The sequence below is a fragment of the Hemitrygon akajei genome, chromosome 23 (genome assembly GCF_048418815.1).
Source record: "Hemitrygon akajei chromosome 23, sHemAka1.3, whole genome shotgun sequence".
NCBI classification, from domain to species: Eukaryota; Metazoa; Chordata; class Chondrichthyes; order Myliobatiformes; family Dasyatidae; genus Hemitrygon; species Hemitrygon akajei.
Window position 1 is genome coordinate 65,422,816 of NC_133146.1, and position 19,742 is coordinate 65,442,557.

General features: G+C 41.3%; 1 long non-coding RNA gene across 3 annotated transcripts in view; it reads left to right on the forward strand.

Moving 5' to 3' along the window:
* The first annotated feature begins 681 nt into the window (after positions 1 to 681).
* The window catches only part of LOC140715515 (uncharacterized), a 210,327-nt gene continuing 191,266 nt past the window's right edge, over positions 682 to 19,742 (forward strand). For 2 of the 3 annotated variants that reach the window (XR_012096146.1, XR_012096148.1), the window contains exons 1-2: positions 682 to 937; positions 5,251 to 5,386. This is a non-coding gene — a long non-coding RNA (uncharacterized lncRNA). Of the gene's footprint in view, positions 938 to 5,250; positions 5,387 to 17,151; positions 17,256 to 19,742 lie in introns of those variants that run through there. The other variant, XR_012096147.1, reaches the window with a different exon arrangement.

Here is a 19,742-nt window from a genome sequence, read left to right on the forward strand (position 1 = left end):
GGGAATGTAGGTGAATGGGGTTGAGAGGGATAATAAATCAGCCATGATGGATTGGCAGAGCAGACCCAAAAGGCCGAATGGCCTAATTCAACTTCTATGTCTTATAGCCTCCTCTTCCTTCTCCTTCTGTGTCTTTTCATGAACTACTTCAGGAAAAAGACACAGGCAGTTTGTTTTAAATACTGTTTCCTTTTTCCCAGTTTCCTCCATCCTGCAGAAACTTTACACCATTTCTGACTCTCCTGCTTTGCCAGTATATTCCAGTGTACAATATTACCCGCACTATTGCTTAGGTAGTCTCCCTATGGATTTGTCATAAAGCTACCATGTTTTGGCACTCAGTTACTGAAAAGCAGCCAAAGTTCTAAGCTATTGATTTCAATTCCTCGTTGATCACTGAGAAATTTAAAACAAGAAGTAAATTTAAACGGAGGCTATCAGATTGTCCTCAGAACCATCTAGTTCACCAACGTGCCCCAGATGAGGAAATTCACTAGTGTTACATACTCACGTTTGAACACTGGGCAGTGGGATGATGCAATGGTCTTGTGAGTGTGATGATGTAATTGTCTCATGACCTTGGGGTGATGTTATGTCACATGATGGCATGTTCCAAACAGTATTTAAACCAAGCCGCAGTTTGTGACGCAGTTCTCATTTTTATTTTTGTGCAATGTTGTTATTGCCAGTCGGAGGTGTGGAGGCTCCACCGGTTTTGTTTGTTGCACATTTATTTTTCTCTTACTGTCCAGTATCGGAGAGTGAAGGCATTACTGGAGTTGTCCGAGTTCAAAGGATTGGATAGAGTTAATGTTGTTCAGCATTTTGGGGAATGATTGACCTTTGTGACTTCGTTCAGGAATTGTGGCATGCACATTTGAGTTAAACCCCTGCAAGGTCGGGAAGATCTGTGCAGTGACCACCCTACAGTCAAAAGGTTAGTTCCTTTTATTTCCTCATGATTTCTTTGAACAAGACATCCCTGGGCTGTGGGATCAGCAGATTCATCGTTACTTCGATGGAATCGTTGTTTTGGTGAAGTCTCTCCCTAATGACTGTATAAATCACATGGACTTTTGAATTTATCACTTTAAGTCTGTGCTTGGATGAGAACTCATTAAAACAGTTTCTAAGTTCAACTGTTTGTTAGATATTGCTGCCTAACTGTTAACTTCCAGTTAAGTTAGTCATTCATTTACTTTTCTAAGTTTGAGCAGAGGGTAATAAATCATGGGATTTGTTTTAAACCCTATGTCAGTTTCATATTCATTGCTGCTGCATTCATAACACCAGCTTCCTCTTCTTCTGCTGATATGAGTACATACCCATCAATGTTGTGCTCAGAAAAACTTGAGGACAACGATAGACCAGGGAAATGATCTCTGAGAAATGACAGGCTGATTTTAGGGGTGACTGCTAAATCTCTGGAACTGGCTGGCCAAGACTCATAACTCTGTCAAAAACCACAGGTTAAGTCAACGTCTCAGTTTTTACTATGCCCTTCTTTAGTATAGCACGTCACAGCACTGACTCACCAAACCAGTATTTCATTTCAGTTTCATTAAATGGCAGGATTTTTATTTGAACTGTCTGCAATCCATTGTTATAATGAAACAAAGATGTTCGACTTAGTGCATTTCAGTTTCAACTCTTTCTCAAGTACTTTCTTGTTGGCAATACAAAATCCCTTGCTTCCAGCTTTCCAGAACTTACTCATGAATTATAGCGATGTAATTTCTACTTGCAACATACACGGTGATTTGCCTTGGGTCATCGGCAAGATGTTAACTTTCAAGTCATTGCTGTCCATGCCCTCACCAATTTCTTAAATACTCTCTAGTTATTCTCAGTCCTCTGTTCTTTCTCCATTGTGCTGTACAAGTATTCTTTCCACTTACATGGGTTATAGTCCAAATGTAAGCCAATGGAATGAAGCAAAATTGTGGTTTAGTATGGACTAGATGGGCTGAAGTGCCAGTTTCTGTGCTGTAGTGTTCTATAGCTTATCTATCCAGTTCCCTTTGAAAGTGCTTGCACCTTTCTTTCAGGCTCTACAATTCACATTATGTTTTTTGCTGCATAAGATAAACAGATTTCTTAATATTTGTGAAATAAACTAAGTTCCTATTTATTCTCCTGAAGGGTCTCAGCCCGAAAAGCCAGCTGTTTATTTCCCTCTCTGGATGTTGTCTGACCTGCAAAGTTCCTGTAGTGTTCCATGTGCAAGTTACTCTGGATTTCCAGCATCAGCAGAATCTCTTACATCTCCTAATTTCTTCATCTTTGTCCTGTTGTATGCAGCTGCAAGGAATGTACAATAATGAAACAGATCTCTCTGTCTGTGCTGATCATGTGTATCTGATGCAATAAATCTTTTCCCACACCAAATCTTACACTCTCTGCAAATCCTGTACTCATCCATGCATGACCCATCCCAGCCCAAATACCCCCCTCTTAAAACCATCTATGTCCCTCAATGTTCCACAAAGTGGGAAATTCTGCATCCTAATCATTCACCTGAAGAACTTCCCATTGAATTCCCCATTGGATTTATTAATAATTATCTTATATGTATGCCATCTGACTTTGGGCCAATTCTGCTTGTGGAAGTATTTCCATATCAAGCACCTCTACAACTTTGACATATTCAGTTAGGTCATTTTTCATCCCTTTCTTTCTCCTACTCAAAGCAACACACACAAAATACTGGAGGAACTCAGCAGGTCAGGCAACATCTACGCAGAAAAATAAACAGTCAACGTTCTGCCTTGTGATCCTTCTCAGTCCTTATGAAAGGTTTTGGCCTGAAATTTGACTGTTCATTTATTTCTATGGATGCTGCCTGACCTGCTGAGTTCTTCCATCATTTTGCGTGTATTGCTCTGGATTTCCAGCATCTGCAGAATCTGAAGAAGAGTTTTGGCCCGAAACATTAACTGTTTATTCATTTCCATAGTTGCTGCTTGATCTGCTAAGCTCCTCCAACATTTTGTGTGTATTGCACTGGATTTCCAGCATCGGCAGAGTCCCTTGAGTTTTTGATTCCTCTGCTCAGTCTTGGTAGCCCTGATGGGTTACTTACAATTCTATTCTAGTGTGTTTGTTTTGTATCTTTACATATTGTGAAAAGGAGATATTTTAACAATCATAGACTTCAGCACCCATACCAGGCAGCTCTAACATGTATTGTGCATCGGGAAAGAAAGATTTGCCATAGTTTGAAGGTAAAATGGTTGCCAAAGACAGAGGGATCAACATACTCCCCTTTAGATACAATAAAAAAGCAACAGTGAGCCAAAGGAGAAAAGAAATAGCTGTCTAAATTTATAAATCTCCCTGTATAAAGCAAGGACTATGATATATATTTCTTGAAAGCATGAAAATGCATGTATGGCATGGTCACAGAATTACATCCATCAAAATCACAATAAATTAAATCTGAATTTGCCTTCAGTACATTTCAGGCTGACATTCTACATTTCCTTATTGCTTTGATAATATTTTTTAATGCAAAAATCCATCAGAAGAGTACAGAGAAGCATTTTGTGCCATCAAACCGTCTGAACATTATGGTGCTTAAGTTTCATCAGAACTGCCCTATGGCAGGTTAGGACTGAGTAGTACATTTATTCCATTTTCATTATCACCATTTGATTACTGATTTACTGCATTTAACTGATAATAAACTAGCTGCCCACCTCAAAAGAATTTGCTCGCAGGTTTCATTTCTTTCGGGATGAAATTCATTTGATGAAGAAACGACAATTAGCCCACACTCCTTGTTCTGTGTCAGAGTTTTTCTGATTGAACTCAGACCAATTTACTGCTGCTAAATGAGCTTACATAATTTGAATTCAAATATCTTCAGGATATTAGCTCTGGCAGTACTGTGCATCCCTGTACTTTTTTGAAGTTCCTTCATTTCCCTAGAAATCTTACCTTATACCTGCACATTTTGCTTACTTCAAAGTTGCAGAATTAAAATGCTACAAATGCCCTGAAGCAAAATGAAAAACTTGAAAGGGGTTTGACTAATTCTGTTACACTGCAGTCAATCTTCTCATACTGGCTTATAATGGTTGATTTAACTTATAATGGTAACAATGTGATTGTATTACCATGTTAGAAAATCTACAAGTGTTGTCACGATTATACTGTAATAGCAAATGTTAAAAATTTAACCTCATCTTTCATAACCTCTCATTGAAAAAGTTGATGTGACATTTCTGGACTTCAGTTCTCGTCTTTACTGAAATCACATACACCATAATCTGTTTCCTTACAATTAGACCTTATCTAGAATTGAACCGTGGTGATTATGTATAGGAAAGCAAACACAATACAAATTCCACACACTGATCAAAAGACATTAGGATCTCATCTTTCTTTTCATTGCCTTCAAACTACTCCATTGGGGCTACCTTGACGTTGAGCTGGATGTTCATTTGAAAATGTGCTAAACGGGTGATCTAGGACAACGTGTATGAAAGCAGTGGGCAAGCAGTTTACTGAGCTCTCTGAGGATTGTCCCTACTGTATAGGGTGAGTGCTAGAATCTGAAGAGAGTTGATTGGAAGGATGGAATAGGATTTGTGTGGGATTAGTGTGAACTCTGGGCTGTCCTCTATCAATCCATGGCTCTATCTCATGAAAGGCTTTGCACATATCACCACTTTGTGCAGCATTCTACACATCAATAGCAGAAGTGTTGGGAATCAAGGACAATGAATGAAGCTGACATTGTAGCAAAACCTCTTCATATGGTGATGCTCAATTGTAGCCATTGCTGGAAGTTACAGGAAGGCCTGGACTGAGCTGGCATGAAGAGTGCAGGGTATCCTGTTTCTCTGGCAATGTCTCTGACATCACTGTGACTGTGGTGTCAGCTGGAGAGAGGAAACCTTCAATTAACCAAAAGAAGAAACCTGAGCCATACTAGACTGAGCAGTCTCTATTTACATCTTCTGTAACAGACAACCCAGCCTAGACCAGGTGAATTCCATAAAGTTTTATACAAGTGGGTCTGCTTCAGCTGTCATTGAATTCCTAAGTGATTATAACTTCAACCTATTTCCATAATCAAACAATAGCCTGGACACCTGCTTTGCAAATTAACAGTTGCTTGGATGCTAACACTCACTTCTTATTAGTTTTCTAATTTCTTAGATTACCACAATTTGTTGGTGTTGGTGTTTTGCACTGTTGAGGAATAATTAAGTGGATAATTTTCCAATCCTTTTTCTCATCTAGGAAACTTTTGATAAGGAGCATCTCATTTAAGGACAGTCCAATAGAGATTCCCTTTGGTTCAGGTGGCTGTTATGCTCCATTGGGTGAATCATTTTCTGACCTTCAACCAAAGAAGGGGAGGCAGATTGCAAATAAGGTAGGATTCAAAGAGAAATATGGCCCATGAATATCCAGAAACTGTTAAAACTCATCAAAAATGGATGCAAATTCAGTAAATCTGGTAATTTGTAGAAGACTTCAGATAAAATAATGCCAAGAATGATTGGGTTATTTGGCTGGTATCCTTTGATATGACAGCATTAGCAAATCAGATTATTTGATTGTTGTTGCTCTGTTAATTGTTTTGACACCCTTCTTTCCTACATTACATGAGAGATTAATCTTCAAAGTGCACTTCAATGGGCAGATATTGTATTGGCAACTTCTCACTTGGATATGCATCCCTCTATTTCAACATAATCATTTCATTTCTTTGTGAATTCTTTAAAAGATGGGGTACAACACCCCTTTACCCTCTTCTGTATTCCACATGACTGCAATAATTATTGTTGATGACTCCAGGACAACGAAAGATGAACAATCTTAGCTTCCTTGCTGGAACAGTATACTGAGAATAAGTTGTCAAAATGCCCAATGACCTTAGAGAAGCCAAAGAAGGAGATGGAATTAATGGAAAAAATGGAAATCCATTATTGTCACTTGTATAAAGATACATTAGTAAACTTAGTTTTGCATGCTGTCCATGCAGATCATTCCAAAACACAAGTACATCAGGTAGCACAAAGGAAGAATCAATAACAAAATGCAGAATAAAAGGTTACAGTTACAGAGAAAGTACAATGCTGTTGACAATGAAGGACAAGAGTCATGACAGGGTAGATTGTGAGGTCTACCTCATGTGACCCTTGTTCATGTTTATCATATGACAGGTTAGATTGTGAGGTCTACCTCATGACCTTTGGTCATGCTTGTCATATAACAGGTTCTTTCAAAAGTCTTATACCAATGGGATAGAAGCTTGTTGATTATTGATTATTTTATCCAGAAAGCATCAAATTATTTTTGGAGCCTCATTTTCTCTGTCACCCAGTTGTAAAAGTGGAAAACAAAAGCTGAGATGTGGAATGGTATCGTGGTGCAATTGGTAGAGTCACTACTTCACATCCTCGGTCCAGTGCTGACTTCTAGCACTGAAGTCCACACTGACCATGTGGAGTTTGCATGTTTTCTCTGTAACTCCATGGGTTTCCTCTTAGTGCTTGTGTTTCTTTCCACATTCCAGAGGTACAGGTGGGTACCAATGTAATTTGCCCACTGTCTATCATTGAGTGGTAGAATCTGGAGAGAATTGATGGAAATATCTTCTTCTTTTAACCCCATCACCCCTACTGGGGCATAGGCTGCTGACAGTAGCTTGCCAGAGTCCTCTGTCCTGGGCCAGTCTTTCATGTCATCTCCTGGTGGAGCCCATCATTGAACATTCTTCCTCTCCCAGGGATGAGGTCTATGGAGCTTCGTTGGTATTTCTCTAGCACTGGGTTTTTACAGGATGGAGTTGCTAGCTCCATGCCCAAACCATCTCCTTTTGAAGCCGAGGCTGGGGCTGTCCATGGTGGGGTTTGATGGAAATGTGGGAAGAATAAAATAATGGGATTAATGGGTGTCAACAGGTGGTTGACATAGGATTGGTGTAAATAAGTGAACATTTTATTCAGATAGAGTCCATAATAGGCCCTTCTAGATCTTTGAACCGCCTCCACCCACCAGACCCCAATTTAACCCTAACCTAATCACATGGCAATTTACAATGACTAATTAACCTAACCACAGGTACGTCTTTGGACAGTGGGGGGGCAACTGGAGCACCCAGAGGAATCCCGCACGGTCACAGGATGAACATACAAACTCCTTACAGACAGCGGTGTGATATGATCTGGGTCGCTGGTACTGAAGACCTTTGTGCTAATCACTACATTATAGTGCCACCCTTTAGGCCAAAGGCCCTGTTTCCACACTGCATCTCTCTATGACTCAAATTATCCAGCCTGACCATTATGTACAGCTAGTGAAAAGTTTTCAGTCTGAAACATTAGCTCTATTTTTCTCTCTCTCCACAAAGGCTGTCCAACCTACTGAATATCTTCTGAATGTTCAGGTTTCTTTTTGCAACATGTCATCATTTACCATTCCACATTACAGATTATTACCAGAGTGTCTTCTGCTGTGTCCACTCTTTGTTCAAATCCCTACAGAGCTCAGGGTACCTGGACACAGAGTGAATAATTTTCAGATTGGTCTTTGATCCCCAGCTATAGGTAAATAACCCCACTGCCTTGTGGGCAGCTTCAGGAGAGACGAAGGCTACAGGATTACACCCAGACAGAAAATCCAGTGTGGAGCCCATCCCATCAGGTAGCTGGATTTCGTTGAACATCCTTCTGGAAGCTCCTAGATTTTCTTTTGGACCACACCAATGAAGTGGGTTGGAGGGGGTGACCTTGATGACTGGGCATCCCAGATTCTCCGTACTTTCCACCCAGGCTTGTGCTTCATTGCTCTATTGTTCTTTTAGATGAACAGATGCCATCATCATCACTGGTTTGTGGGATTTCCAGGAACCACAAGAGAGAAGTTGCATAACAACACCCCCTCTTGTTAAAGGCACTGCAGTCTAAATTCAGATAACAACACCGGGAATAACACGAATACCAAGTCAGAAATATCGTGTACTTAGAACTTTTGTGGCCACCAACGGCAGCTAAAGTTAGTGGGTCTGCATTATCAGGCCTGGATAGGGTATGGAAACAGCACAGTAAAGAGAAAGTCATTCAATGCTAAATGAATAAAGGCTCTCTGTCATCTCCACAGACTGTATATCACACAGGGATGCTCTCAACATGACCATAATTAGGCTGGTTTCAGCAGTCAGCTCTCTGCTCTGAGCTCATCTGTGTGCTGTAACTTAAATCCAGTGAACTGTTGTTTTAGCAATGGCTGCATCTTAAATTACGAGCAGAAGCCTTTGTTTAGTTCATTACAAAAAGAGACAGGGATGAGATAAAGGTGGGCTGCTTTTCAAACTGACAATCAAGCTCTGGTAAGTAAACCTCAAAATATATTTTACTTTCCCTATCAAACACATCAATAGTCAGAAGAGCATGGAGGGTTTGAGCTAGATTCCTGCTATTCCTTATCTATGGGCTGCCCTCTTCGGCAAACACAATGAACTTTTCACTGTACACTGATGTTGCTCAGCTCTGCCTCACCACCACTTCCATTGATTCCTCCAATATCTCAAATTGCTGGTCTAGTTATCCAGGACTGTATGAGCAGACAATCTCCCCAACCAATTACTGGGGAAGTCTGAACATGTTGATGTCATCCACAGCACAGACTCTTTACCCAACTGCTATCCTTGGCAACTGGCCAAAACTGAACTAAGTTCATTACAGACCTGATGCTGCATCAAACCACAATTGGTTCTAGATTGGTTCCCAGCTAAGCATGCAGTGATTTAAAAAAAAATTGCCCCATTCAACCCCTTCAGTGCCTCATTCTTCTCTCCCTGCAATCTTCTTCAATACTATAACCTTTTTGGGATTACCAATTCTTCAAAATTCAAAGGTTCAAATGGTTCACTTTATGGTTAAAGTATGCATGTACAATAAAACTCTGATATTCATCTTCACCAGATAGCCATGAAATCCAGAGAAGAGAAAAGACATTAAACCACAACATGCATGAAAAGGAAAAAGAAACAAACTTTGCAAACCCAAAACCCCTCACCTCCTCCCTCACACAAAAGCTAACAGACTGTCCATACAGAAAATAAAGGCCAGAACACTGAATCCCAAACCCCAACCCACTCCGTTGCAAAAGTGCAGTGAGAATTACATCAAACCCCCAAACTTCTCTCTTACACACAAAAACTAACAGATTGCCCACACAGAAAAACAACAAGAAGATGATACCTAAAATCCCCAGCCCCTACCTCTCACAAAAACTTATCACCCAGCTAGAACTCCAACATGCCAATTGGCAACAAGAAAGAAAAAACAGAAAACTGAAGGAGAGCAATATAAACTACAGTCCAACAATCACATAAATCTTAGAATTTTGAAAACATCCTCCCTTCAGAATCAAACTCAGTCCTTCCATGAAGAATGACTGCTGTACCACTGACCTGTATCTTTCAGAATGATACTATAATCTTCTGCCTTTACCATTTCTTCAACACTATCACTGTTTGCTGTGACCACTTCTTAGTTCCTGAGCATCTCTGACTAAAGTTGGTTCATGATTGGAGGTACAATTAGCAGACCGAATCTTGGGCTTTGGAATTGTCTGCCTATATATCTTTGCTCCTCTTATCTTTTGCCCTTCCTATAAGATCTTCTGAATTATTACTTGTTACATGTGTCTCTTCTGCAATTAAGTGTCAGCTTTTGTTCGATAACAAAGAACAACAAAAGAACAAAGAACAGTACAGCACATTACAGGCCATTCAGCCCACAAAGTTATGCCAACCCTGAAACCCTGCCTCCCATATAACCCTCCACCTTAAATTCCTCCATATACCTTTCTAGTAGTCTCTTAAATTTCACTAGTGTATCTGCCTCCACCACTGACTCAAACAGTGCATTTCATGCACCAACCACTCTCTGAGTAAAAAACCTTCCTCTAATATCCCCCTTGAACTTTCCTCCCCTTACCTTAAAGCCATGTCCTCTTGTATTGAGCAGTGGTGCCCTGAAGAAGAGGTGCTGGCTGTCCACTCTATCTATTCCTCCTAATATCTTGTACACCTCTATCATGTCTCCTCTCATCCTCCTTCTCTCCAGAGAGTAAAGCCCTAGCTCCCTTAATCTCTTGATCATAATGCATACTCTCTAAACCAGGCAGCATCCTGGTAAATCTCCTCTGTACCCTTTCCAATGCTTCTACATCCTTCCTATAGTGAGATGACCAGAACTGGATACAGTACTCCAAGTGTGGCCTCACCAGAGTTTATAGAGCTGCATCATTACCCTGCGACTCTTGAACTCTATCCCTTGACACTCTATAAGCTTTCTTAACTACCCTATCTATCTGTGAGGCAACTCTCAGGGATCTGTGGACATGTACCCCAAGATCCCTCTGTTCCTCCACACTACCAAGTATCCTGCCATCTGCCTTGGAGTTTGTCCTTCCAAAGTGTACCACCTCATACTTCTCCAGGTTGAACTCCATCTGCCACTTCTCAGCCCACTTCTGCATCCTATCAATGTCTCTCTGCAATCTTTGACAATCCTCAACACTATCCACAACACCACCAACCTTTGTGTCGTCTGCAATCTTGCCAACCCACCCTTCTACCCCCACATCCAGGTCATTAATAAAAATCACGAAAAGTAGAGGTCCCAGAACCGATCCTTGTGGGACACCACTAGTCACAACCCTCCAATCTGAATATACTCCCTCCACCACAACCCTCTGCTTTCTCCTGGCAAGCCAATTCTGAATCCACCTGGCCAAACTTCCCTGGATCCCATGCCTTCTGACTTTCTGAATAAGCCTACCGTGTGGTACCTTATCAAATGCCTTACTAAAATCCATGTCAATCACATCCACTGCACTACCCTCATCTATATGCCTGGTCACCTTTTCAAAGAACTCTATCAGGCTTGTTAGACACGATCTTCCCTTCACAAAGCCATGCTGACTGTCCCTGATCAGACCATGATTCTGCAAATGCCCATAGATCCTATCTCTAAGGATCTTTTCCAACAGCTTTCCCACCACAGACATAAGGCTCATTGGTCTATAATTACTTGGACTATCCCTACTACTTTTTTTGAACAAGGGGACAACATTCGCCTCCGTCCAATGCTCCGGTACCATTCCTGTGGACAACGAGGATATGAAGATCCTAACCAAAGGCTCAGCAATCTCTTCCCTCACCTCGTGGAGCAGCCTGGGGAGTATTCCATCAGGCCCCAGGGACTTAACTGTCCTAATGTATTTTAACAACTCCAACACCTCTTCTCCCTTAATATCAACATGCTCCAGAATATCAACCTCACTCATATTGTCTTCACCATCATCAAGTTCCCTCTCATTGGTGAATACCAGAGAGAGTATTCATTGAGGACCTCGCTCACTTCCACAGCCTCCAGGCACATCTTCCCACCTTTATCTCTAATCGGTCCTATCTTCACTCCTGTCATTCCTTTGTTCTTCACATAATTGAAAAATGCCTTGGGGTTTTCCTTTACCCTACTCGCCAAGGCCTTATCATGCCCACTTCTTGCTCTCCTCAGTCCCTTCTTAAGCTTTCTTTCAACCCTATATTCCTCAATAAACCCATCTGATCGTTGCTTCCTAAACCTCATGTATGCTGCCTTCTTCCACCTGACTAGATTTTCCACCTCACTTGTCACCCAAGGTTCCTTCACCCTACCATTCTTTATCTTCCTCACCAGGACAAATTTATCCCTAACATCCTGCAAGAGATCCCTACACGTCAACCACATGTCCATAGTACATTTCCCTGAAAAAACATCATCCCAATTCACACCCGCAAGTTCTAGCCTTATAGCCTCATAAGTTGCCCTTCCCCAATTAAAAAATTTCCTGTCCTCTCTGATTCTACCCTTTTCCATGATAATGCTAAAGGTCAGGGAGCGGTGATCACTGTCCCCCAGATGCTCACCCACTGACAGATCTGTGACCCGACCCGGTTCATTACCTAATACTAGATCTAGTATGGCATTCCCCCTCGTCAGCCTGTCAACATACTGTGACAGGAATCCATCCTGGACTCACTTGACAAACTCTGCCCTGTCTAAACCATTGGAACTAATCAGGTGCCAATCAATATTAGGGAAGTTAAAGTCACCCATGATAACAACCCTGTTATTTTTGCAACTTTCCAAAATCTGCCTCCCAATCTGCTCCTCGGTATCTCTGCTGTTACCAGGGGGCCTATAGAATACTCCCAAAAGAGTAACTGCTCCCTTCCTGTTCCTGACTTCCACCCATACTGACTCAAAAGAGGATCCTGCTACATTACCCATCCTTTCTGCAGCTGTAATAGTATCCCTGACCAGTAATGCCACCCCTCCTCCCCTTCCCCCTCCCTCTCTATCCCTTTTAAAGCACTGAAATCCAATATATTGAGAATCCATTCCTGCCCTGGTGACAGCCAAGTCTCTGTAATGGCCACTACATCATAATTCCATGTATGAATCCAAGCTCTCAGTTCATCATCTTTGTTCCTGATGCTTCTTGCATTGACGTACACGCACTTTAGCCCTTCTACCTTACTACCTTTACACCCTTTATTCTGCTTCTCTTTCCTCAAAGCCTCTTTATATGTTAGATCTGGCTTTACTTCATGCACTATACTTGCAGTTCTCGCATGACCTTTATCCTCCTCCACCTCACTATCTCCTCTAACACTGTGATTCCCCTCCCCCTGCAAACCTAGTTTAAACCCTCCCTCCACCCCCCCCCCCCCCCGGAGCAGCACTAGCAAACCTTCCCACAAGGATGTTAGTACCCCTCCAGTTCAGGTGCAACCCATCCCGTCGGAACAGGTCCCAGCTTCCCTGGAAAAATGCCCAATTGTCCAGACACATGAAGCCCTCCCTCCTGCACCAACTCCTTAGCCACATATTTAACTGCATTATCTTGCTATTTCTGGCCTCAGTAGCACATGGCACGGGTAGTAATCCTGAGATTGCAACCCTGGAGGTCCTGTCCTTCAACTTTGCACCTAACTCCCTAAATTCTCTTTGCAGGACCTCCTCCTTCTTCCTATCCACGTCACTGGTCCCTACATGGACCACGACATCTGGCTGCTCACCCTCCCTCTTGAGAATACTGAGAACTCGATCTGAGATATCGCAGACCTTGGCACCAGGGAGGCAACAGACCATCCGAGATTCTTGATCTCTTCCACAGAACCTCCTATCTGTACCCCTAACTATTGAATCCCCTATCACTACTGCTCTCCTCTTTTCCCTCCTTCCCTTCTGAGCTGAGGGTCCAGTCTCGGTGCCAGAGACACAACCACTGCAACTTGTCCCTGGTAGGTCGTCCCCACCAACAATATCCAAAACGGTATACTTATTATTGATGGGAATGGCCACAGGTGTGCTCTGCTCATTCTGTCTATTCCCCTTCCCTCTCCTGACAGTCTCCCAGCTACCTGTCTCCTGACTCCTAGGCGTGACTATCTCCCTGAAACTCCTGTCTATTTCTGCCTCTGCCTCCCGAATGATCCGAAGTTCATCCAGCTCCAGCTCCAGTTCCAGTTCCCTAACACGGTTTGTCAGGAGCTGCAGCTGGATGCACCTTTTACAGATGTAGTCATCAGGGACAATTGTGCTCACCCTGACTCCCACATAGTGCAAATGGAGCACTCGACTGCTCTAACTGCTTCCTCCACTACCTACTCCTAAGATAATTAGATTAATTAAAGAAGATTACCCGGCCTTACCTGATTGTGAGCAAGCTCGTCCTCAGCCTCTGCTCGCCGAAGCCTCTCAAGACTTCCTACTCTGTCTCCCACTACTCCGTCTCCCGCTACTCCGTCGCCCGCTCCGTTAATCTGCTCGCTTTTTAAACTCTCCCGCTGATCTCAGAGGCCGACCTTCACGCGCTTGCACAGTGGTGCCTCGTTCAAACTGCCAAAGAAATGACAGTTTATTTTAGTTTATTAAAGGAAAATTGTAAACAGTACGAGTTGTGAAATGTGAATGTGTTCATCATCAGTATAGGATGGTGCCGATGAACATCAACAATGTCTGGCTGGTGGCTGACAAAACAAGGAAAACAACTAAATACTTTGTTAATCACACTTTTTCTGGCAAACGATTATCGCAAGTAAAAGCCTGTATCTTCCCTTTGGACTTAGAGGCAGTTTGTTGTGGCACAGCAAGGCGGCAGGCCCATCACTGAGAGCATGGAAGACCCGAGGTTCGATTGTTTTAAGTGCCATGCTGGCGTGTTGAGGTCTAGACACCAGTGTCTACTGATCTGACTGAGCTTGATGTTTGGATGGAGACTGAGGTACTGTGCTGAATTGGAAAGGTGGGTTACAGACTGAATCAAGGTCTGGGCACCAGAGTGTACTGATCTGACTGAGCTTGATGTTTGGATGGAGACTGAGGCACTGTGCTGAATTGGAAAGGTGGGTTACAGACTGAATCAAGGTCTGGGCACCAGAGTGTACTGATCTGACTGAGCTTGATGTTTGAATGCAGACTGAAGCTCCATGGAGAGCAGGAAAGGTCAGTTAGAAGCCAAATCGAGAGATAAGGCACTGGACTCAGAGTGTATTGAGATGATTGAACCTGATGTTTGGACAGATTGAAAAGGTCAGGGTATCAGGCCCAAGACGAACAATGGGCCAGTTCATATCACTTCTCCATGACTAGGCTCTGTGTTGAACTATGTTCAACTATGGGACTCTCTTGTGGGCTTCAGTTCAGAATTCTATTTGCTTGCTGTTATTGTCTGCATGATGTGTTTTTTTTTTCTCTTGACACATTAGGTGTTCAATGGTCTTTTTTTTAGTATAGGTTCCTTTGGGTTTCTTTGTTTCGTAGCTGCCTGTTAGGAGATGAATCTCAAGGACTCTATAATGTAAACATACTTTGATAATGAATGTACTTTGAACTTTAATAAGGTTGGCAGTGGTATTGATTTATTATTGTCACATGTGCTGAGAGAGGGTGAAAAGCTTCTGTTTTACATGTGTCCAGATAGATCATAACATAGATATTTAAATCAAAGTAGTTAAAATACAGAATGCTATTTTAAAATTTATTACAAACCAGCATTTGAGTGATGTTGGAAATGGCATTATTCATAACATGATAAGCAGAAGTCAGCCATCCAGCCCATCGAGCCTGTTTCACCATTCAATAAGAACATGGTTGATCTGGCTACTTTTGTTCCATAACCTTTTATTCCCCGGCTATACAAAAATCTATCTAACCGTATTTTAAATATATTTAATGAGGTAGTCTCCACTGCTTCCATGGACAGAGAATTCCACAGATTCACTGCTCTCTAGCAAAAGCAGTTTCTGCTCATCTTCATCCTAAATCTATTCCTAGAATCTTGAGGACATATCCTCGCTTACCACAGAAAACAACTTACATAACTTGATACGTTTCTATAAGATCAGAGAGATAAGTAACACTTGAACATGCATTTTAAGAATTAAATATTTAATGTTATGAATCATTAATAAGCATTTTACGATGAAGAATCTAAGGTAAAATGTATCAACAAAAATAGTTTTTAAAGAATAAATTAGCAAATTTTCAGCTAAAATTTTATAGTTACCATAACTGAAAGGAAGAGCAATGAGCAAGATAATATCCTCTTGTAGGAGGTGGATTTTTGCTGGTAAAATTTCTGGTAAGTCCCAATATGCTCTGTAGCAGGTTGTAGTTATGCAGAGACCAACTCTTCACTTACCTTGCCCAAGTGGTTAGCCTTCATACAATAGTCCCATCTGTGGCTGTCAGCAAGTTATTCTGCCATTGGACTTTGGAGAATTTTCTCTCCCTGGCTTACACAGTGAAGCCTTCTGGGAATGGAAGCATAGTGCTTAATTTACTGAAGCAGCAATCTAGAGGCCCGAGCTAATGATCTGGAGACTTGAGATCAAATCCCACCAGCTGTGAAATTTAAATTCTGATAATTAAATAGATCTAAAGTTAAAAAACTTGTAACAGTTTTTGTGACCATGAAACTACCTGATTGTTGAAAAAGCACATCTGCTTCACTGACATCTGCCAGTCTATATGTGACTCTAGACCCTCAGTGAGGGAGTTTGTGCATTCTTCTGAATCAGTCCCTGGGCAGGGTACTGTACTGCTGTCGATCTTTTTCTCATTTAGACTTTACCTTTTCTATCTCAGCTTCATCCTGGGCATTGGCCTCCCTAGCATCAAAGTTTTCTTCAAAAGATGCTGCATCCATCGTTAAGGACCCTCACCATTCCAGACATACCATCTTTTCATTACTACCATCAGAGAGAAGGTGCAGGAGCCTAAAGACGCACTCTCAGCATTTTAAGAACAGCTTCTTCCTCTTTACCATCACATTTATGAGCAGTCTGTGAACACTACCTCACTATTTTGTTCTCTTTTTCTACTTAATTTTATATTTTATATTATAAATTCTTGTGTGTGTGTGTGTGTGTGTGTGTATACACACACACTGCACTGTTCTGCTATCACAAAATGACAAATTTTACGACCTACAATATGTTAGTAATATTAAACCTGCTTCTGATAGAAATGGAGCTTCAGATAAGGACCATTTACAGTAGGTAGACTTGGTCTTCATGCTGTGCATAGGGGGCCAACGCAGTAACCTAGCGGTTAGCACAACACTTTACAGTACCAGTGACCCGGGTTCAGTTCCCACCACTGCCTGTAAGGAATTTGTACGTTCTCCCTGTGGGACGGCACAGTAGCCCAGCACTTAGCACTGCGCTTTACAGTACCAGTGACCCAGGTTCGGTTCCCTCTACTGTTTGTAAGGAGTTTGTACGTTCTCCCCGTGACTGCGTGGGTTTCCTTCAGGTGGTCCGGTTTCCTCCCATAGTACAAAGTTGTACTGGTCGGTAGGTTAATTGGTCATTGTAATTGTCCCGTGGTTAGGCTCGGGTTAAATTGGGGATTGCTGGGCAGTACAGCTCAAAGGGCCAGAAGGGCTTCATTTCATTCTGTATCCCAATAAATAAAAATACACTTCATAAAACAGTGTGTCATAGGACACACTATTGAAGTAGTGGCAACCCAAAATACTTTCCATAGTTATTGTTGTTCATCTCCACGCCTCATGGCACATCGAGTGGTAACCTTTGCTGATGTCTTAGTATTTGTTTTTTACAAGGCTGAGTTACTAGCTCGATGCTCAACCCAGCACAAACTCACCTTGAAGTCTGGTGCGGATGCCACGACACCATTGATATGGATAGCCTCACGTAGATTGACGTGGTAAGTTGTATAATTCAAGCACCTCTGGGGATATACTGAACCATGTCCCATGATTGTATAAGAAAACCAATCTGACTGAGCATCTGCAGATTTCCTCGTGTTTGCAATCTGACTGAGTTCTGCTAGGATTGTAATGAACATCCTAAATTTGTTCCTTTCTAAATTAGTACTGTGGCAGGACTCTACATGGCCTTCAAGTGATTTGGTCATTTTAAAACAGACCAAATTGCTCCAACAGAGAATCTCTTCCTCTGTGTACCTGTTTCTGCATTGTAATCACTTGAATTGCCCCCCCCCCCTTCATTGTTTCTCTACTGTCTGCTTATTTCTGAATCCTTTAATCTCCAATTGATGGATTCCAGAATATTGAAGAAACAGATGACAAAAAATGTTTAAAAATCCTTATAAGGTAAGAAAATTGTAAAATATATTAATTAAGAGGTAATAGAAGATACTTTGGTTTTGAAATCTTTATGACAGGTAAAATTTTAAAAACAAGTTAGTTCTTTTGGATAAAAGCATCATAGCAATTTATTTTTGAATTATACTCAATGCTTAATTGGATTTTTCCTTCAAGATCCTTGAAATACTATCTGCCTAGATAATAGAATTCTTACATTAGGTTTTCCATCTAACATTATTTTAACCAGTTATTTGAACAGATTCATTTCAAGAGATTTGTGGTCAATATTCCCTGATATTGACCACAAAATAGATAACTGACTGTGCAAAATAAGAAAGGGAGGATAGTGATTTGAAAACTGAGCAATTGCAACATGCTTGGGACCTTTCTGATTCACTCAGATTCTGACAGAGATAACATGAACATATTAACGTTCTCTTTAAATGTTCGCGGTAATCTGTTAATCTTTCTTGTTGACCATAAATTGCTAAAAACTGTCAATCCCAACTAGGAAAAGGCTGAGTTTTTTAAAGTTTTCTTTTCTTTAACTTTTTCTTTCTGCCATTATTATTGCTTTATCTTTAACTCAGAATCAGAATCTGGTTTAACGTTACTGGCATATGTCATGAAATTTGTTTTTTTTTGTGGCAGCAGCACATTACAATGCATAAGAAAAAACTATAAATTACATTTAGTAAATAAAAAAATATATAATTAAATTATATAAGTAGTTTCAAAAAGAGAGGAAAAAATAGTGAGGTACTGTTCATGGGTTCATAGCCCATTCAGAAATCTGATGGCAGAGGGAAAGAAGCTGTTCCTGTAGTGCTGAGTGTGTGTTATCTGGTTCCTGTACCACCTCCTCAATGGCAGCAATGAGAAGAGGGCATGTCCTGGTTGATTGGGGTCCTTAATGTCTTTAATGATGGATGTCGCCATTTTGAGGCAGCGCCTCTTGAGGGGTCCTCAATGCTGCTGAGACTGAATGCACCAAGCTTTAATTTACTCTTATTTTTAGTTCCTCCTCAGTTTACTTCTCAGTCCTCTAATTTCATTGGTTAAATAGATACTGTACCCTGCTGATCTTGCCAAACATAGCAACCACACGGGGAAACCTTTTTAAAGCTTAACATGAAGTATTCAAGATATTCTGTTCAAGTAGAAGCCCAAGTTACTAAGATGGAACTCATTGCAACACTTCCATTTTACAAATAATGCCAACTTGATGCTGGTCAGGCAGCATCAACGGAAAGGAATAAACAGTTGATGTTTTGTGCTGAGACCCTTCATCAGGACCTGAAAGGAAAAAGGAAGACATCTGTTCTAAAGTTGGAAGATACTACTATGAGGTAAAACATCAGTCATTAAACAGACTGAACTGAGGTTAGGATTTTAATGTGATAATTGATCAGTGGTAAAACGCTGGTCACATGTTACAGGTAACATTTTGTGGTGCTTAATTAGATATGAAAGTCCAAATGTAATCATATTCTTTGGACTGGAGATGGGGGTGGTTGTGGAAAGGTCAGTGCTGGGCTATATGTCATCTACACTCAGAGGCCACTTTATTAGGTACACCTGTACACCTGCTTGTTAATGCAAATATCTAATCAGCCAATCATGTGGCAGCAACTCAATGCATCAAAGCATGTAGATGGTTAAGTGGTTCAGTTGTTGTTCAGACGAAACATCAGAATGGCAAAAAAAATGTGATCTAAGTGACTTTGACTGTGGAATGATTGTTGGTGCCAGGCTGATGGTTTGAGTATCTCAAAACTGATCTGAGGTTTTCACAAAGTCTGTAGAGTTTGCAGAGAATGTTGTGAAAAACAAAAAAATGTTGCAGTTCTGTGGGCAAAAATGTCTCGTTAATGAGAGAGATCAGAGGAAAATGGCCAGATTGGTTCAAGCTGACAGGAAGGCAGCAGTATATCAAATAACTCCACTTTACAACTGTGATAGCAGAATAGCATCTCTGAATGCACAACACATTGAATCTTGAAGTGGACGGGCTACAGCAGCAGATGACCAAACTGAGTTCCACTCCTGTACCTGGTAAAATGGCCACTAAGTGTATATCAATG